This window comes from Ursus maritimus, unplaced genomic scaffold, assembly GCF_017311325.1.
Source record: "Ursus maritimus isolate PB19 unplaced genomic scaffold, ASM1731132v1 scaffold_17, whole genome shotgun sequence".
Lineage (NCBI taxonomy): Eukaryota > Metazoa > Chordata > Mammalia > Carnivora > Ursidae > Ursus > Ursus maritimus.
Window position 1 is genome coordinate 12,771,769 of NW_024424119.1, and position 4,960 is coordinate 12,776,728.

General features: G+C 43.4%; 1 non-coding gene across 1 annotated transcript; it reads left to right on the plus strand.

Moving 5' to 3' along the window:
- Positions 1-808: 808 nt before the first annotated feature.
- Positions 809-915, plus strand: LOC121103173. The gene has a single exon (XR_005835331.1). It is a non-coding gene; the product is annotated as a U6 spliceosomal RNA (small nuclear RNA).
- The last annotated feature ends 4,045 nt before the right edge of the window (positions 916-4,960 follow it).

Below are 4,960 nucleotides of genomic sequence, written 5' to 3' on the forward strand. Positions count from 1 at the left end.
TACCATTTAACAGAACACAAAAATGGGGGGTTGAAGGGACTAAGTAATCTGCCCCTAAACCACAAAGAAAGTAAAGTCAGGATTTGATCCCAGAGCCAGTATCCTTTACCACGCTTCAGTACTCCTTCCGCCTTTGTCCTTCTAACTGGGCGCCACTGTGAGTGTTACTTAGCTTTTCTCTCCTCAGTATCCTTGTCTGTAAAAGGGAGCAAGAATAATTTTGTGTTATTGGGATTGTGAGGATTGAATTATATACTGGATATAAAACATTTAGTAAAATGCCTTATTACACATACTATGCTATTATTATTCCTTTAAATTATCACATTCAAGGGTTGGGAAGAATCTAATTATCACCTGCTTTTCTCATTTGGTGAGGAGGAGGAATAACTGAGTAAATGTTATTTATTGCCCACAGAGCTCACATTCATGGTCCTAGAATGCTAGAACTTGGAAGACTCCACAGTAAGCCTTCTTGGTAGTAACTGATGAGGAAACTGAGACCCAAAGAGCCAAGTCATCCTTGGGGTCGTGGACTGGGAGAACCATGCCCTTGTTGAAACTATTTTCAAAGCTACTGATGAACCTCTCCATGTGAGTACAATGAACTCTTAGCTCCCCTTCTGCTTATATATTATTGTTTGAATGTGCCATAAACAATAGTTATCCATTAAATATATGCTATGTCTAGCATTTTTTCCTATTTATAAATGTGAAAATGAATTTTTTACTTTCTGAAACCTTAAAAATCCATAGCCTGTGAAAACTTACACTTTTCTCTGAAGTATATTAAAAGACACATAGCACAGTGCTCGCTTCAGCAGCACATAGACTAAGATTAGAACGATACAGAGACGATCAGCATGGCCCCTGTGCAAGGAGGACATGCAAATTCGTGAGGCATTCTGTATTTAAAATATAAAGAATAAAAAATAAAAGAGGCATAGTATAGTACAGAATATTTTTAAAAACCAATTTGAGAGGGAAAATCCAGAGCAATCACAATTTTTGTTTTGATATGTATTATTTAAAGTTATGTATTTGATAAAGGTATTCATTTTTACCTTGCTAGTCCTATAAATAACTATGAAAAACAGGAATTCTCAGGGTGCCTGGGGGGCTCAGTTGGTTAAGTGTCTGACTCTTGGCTTTGGCTTCGGTCATGATCTCAGGGTCATGAGACTGAACCCCATGTCAGCCTGCATGCTCGGCTCGGAGTCTGCTTGAGATTCTCTTTCTCCCTCTCTCTCTGCCCCTCCCCCCACTCGTGTGCGCCCGCTCTCTCTCTCTAAAATAAATCTTTAAAAAAATAAGAATTCTCAATTAAAATGGGCAACAAACACACGTTCTTATTTTATTTGATTTCTAAACATTGGTCATAAAACGGAAAGGGCCAGAGATTTGAGTCGATTATGTTCTCAACACTTTAAAACATTCTCATTTAATCATCACCAAGCCCGTGAGGCAAATATCGTGCCCATTTTGAAATGAGACAATGGAGGCTCAGAGATGTTTAGTAATTAATTTATTGAACGTTATAGAGCTATAAAGGGCAAAGCTGAGGTTATAACCTGACTCTTTATGATTCCTGAAGCTCAAGGTTTTTCCATTATTCTAGTTTGCTTTGAACAAAATGCATGTGAGTTTTATCTCTACCATACGTGTTATTTCCCATCCCACTTTTCACTGTACTGATTATATCAGTTACAGTCCAGGCTGGGGGAGAGGAACTGTGTATTTTGGAAATCATGATTTTAGTTGAGGGATTAGAGCTTGCCTAACTCTGGGGAGTTGTGACAGGANCGGCTGTCGCAGGGTCAGAGAACAAGCTCCAGGCACTTTCTCTGAAGTGCTGCTCCACGAGGTAAGTCGGAGCTTATGGGAGCATCTCAAACACTTTGTGCATCTGGCTGCCAGCATGGGATTGCAAAGAAGAATCTCGTGGAAGGGTCTGTGGAAGCTGCCACCCCTATGTCCACAGCCAGGTATGTGGTGTTCCTTTTACCTACAACTTGGGGTGTGTATTATAGCACGCTTATGGGAGAAGGCACGAACTCAACAGCTGACGGACAGGAGCCCTCGTGATCTCTGGTGGGTCGATCTTGTCAGCCTCAGCCTAAGCCTTCCCTGCTTTTCCTTCAGCACTTCAAATTGTATTTGTCTGGTAGGTTGTGTGCGAGAATCCAATGGGATGAAGAATGGGACAGTGCTGAGGACAGTGCCTGGCACAAAACAGACGATCAGTGATTGCTCTACTTCTGGGTTGTAAACAACAGAACCTATTTCAGCTTGTTGAAGTGGAGGATGAATTTATTCCAGGTCATTAGGTAGCTCAGAGAATTTCCGGGAGGGCTGGATCAGCTGGAGAGCACATGGACAGAAACAATACCAAATGACCCACGAGTCTGTATCAGAGGCAGCCCTGTGGCAGCCTTCTCTAGGCACAGATAGCATAACAGGCAAAGCTGATGTTGGGTCCTGGATTCCAGAGTTGCCACCACCATTGTTCCCAGAAGCAGAGGCTTCTGTTATTGGCCACTGTCAGGAAATGTATTTCATGTTCCTTTATTCTCACCGTGCTCTCTTCCAAGTCAAATCTCGTGTGGGCGTGTCTGACCAGCAGAGCCTGGATCACACATCTGTGCCTTTACTGCAAGGGACGCTGGGAAAGCAAAGGAGAGAAAGGGGTACTTTGTGTAAGACTGACTCTCTCTGCCAGTGGCCTTCTAGACCATGAGTTCCTTCCCTGGAGACTTGCTGGAAACTGGCTATAGCCTGGTGGCTTAAGGCAGTCAGTTCTGGCCAACCACGAGTCTCAGACCCTAGCATTCTGATCACACCTGAGGGAGGGCTGGTACTTCTGCAGTCTTGAATGCTGCTTGGTTCCTGGGGTTCAAGCAATAGTTTATTGTATCATACAACTTCAACTGTGAGCCTTGGTCCCCAGCTTCCACATTATACCAGAGGAAGGCCTGATGTGTTCCCAAAGCCATGAAAGATGAGGGTAGGGCTGGAGCCAGTTTTCTACCATGCCACGTTACTGTGGTGCCCTGACCCCTAATTACCCAATGAGAGGGGCCAGTGCTTTTCTAATCATGTACCTCGTGAACCCCATGGCCCAAGATTAAGGTCACTCTCTGGGATTCGGCTGTCTGGCCTTGTTAGATCTCTGTGCAAATGCCTTAGAACTGCTAAAAAAAACAAATGGAGGTATACTAAACATGTTTAAGAGTTTATTTGAGCAAAAATCAATTTGAATTGGGCAGTGCCAAATCGGAAGTGGTTAGGAGCACTCTGCCCACAGGAGCCAGGGGAAAAACTTCATAGGGAAAGTGTAGATGTTATTTGATTGGCTATAGCTTAAAGCCTGCTTGGCTGTTTGTGATTGGCTGTCTTTAGTATCTTGATTTCATAACCTTGAGGCATTTGTAAAGGTTAAGGTTTAGATTTTGGTTTGCTTATATTGGCCACTAGGGCGTTAGAGTCACTCCTTTCTTGGCCTCCTTGTTTAATGAGTTTAACAGAATGCAGTGGGCAATAGGGACCAGTGTCCTGGTACTGCTTCTATTTCTGAGGTCTATTCACGTATTCATTTAGTTAGTCTTCGTGTGTGTGTTGAGTGGCATTTTCCCTTTTTGCACCAGTGCAAATGTCTGGTTTCCACCTTTGCGAGGGCGGGACTCTTCATGTGGAAAATTACCCAAATACAGGAAAGGTGTTCAAAGATATTGGGTGGCCACAAAGTTTGACAGGTATCTATTACCCTAACAAGTGCCAATTCCTAATTAATTCCCCTTCCCTCTTCCTTACTGGTGTATTCCTAGTGGACTCCATTACCTTAAGAGAGTGGATTTGGACATCAGGCATGCCTGTGCAGGCTTGGGTCCCAGTTCTGTTACTGCTAAACCAATGGGGCCTTGGGCAGTTAGCATGACCTCAGGAGTCTCAGTTCCCCATTTGTGAAATAAAGCATATCAGGAAGGCTTCTCTCAAAGGGTAGTTGTTACGATTAAATGAAAGTATGCAAAATCTTACCAATATGTCACTCATACAATAAACATATGAGAAATGCCAGCAATTCTTAAAAGACGACCTCAAGGAAAGTTCTTTTCTGCTCTTGACTCTTTAGGGCTCAACATGATGATAGTTTATTCTGTTCTTTTGCTACCACTCACCCCAAAACTAAGTTCCAGTGGCAATTCTGAGAAATCTACTCTTCACCAAAGGGAGGGCAGGAAGGAGAGAGAGGACTGGAAAAATATGTAAGGCTCATGGCAGTTCACCCCTCTTTATTGTAGGTAGACAGTAAGCTTTCCTAATTTGAAAGTCCAGAAGTGCACAGCAGTGCGGTGGTGGGCCAAAGTGGGCCTGGGGGTCCCAGTCCACCATGGAACTTCAGCATTACTTTTCACTACATGTGGGGCCTCGGGCACTGGCACTTGAGACCCACTCACTTATTCTGTCAGCCAGTCACTCAGCCAACAAATGCTTATTGATCATCTGTGTGCCAGACTGTGGACTGGGGTGAGCAATACAGAAAATTCTGTAAGGGAGACTGCTGTGGGGGCAAATACTCCTGATTCACTGTGAATGGTGTGACAATAGGGGTGCTTACGAGCTAGAGCAGTGGCACATAACAAAGAACTTTAGTCCTTCTGGGTGCAGGGAAGGACTCAGGGAAGGCCATACAGAGTCGGCAACATTACAGCTGGGTTTTAAAAACTGAGTAGGGATTTTCAAGGCAGACAGTGAGAAAAGGACATTCCAGACAAGGAGAAAAGACTTTCCCCTTACAACAGATTAAGCCTGATCTTACAGAAATCTGAGGGCCTAAATAATCAATAATCAGATATTTTTTAATGGATAAAGCCTTTAACTATGAAAAGCTCCTTATCATCACCAACAGTGGCAGCAAAAATGACCAGAGTGCTACCAGAGCTGTTAAGTGTCAGTTCACAGG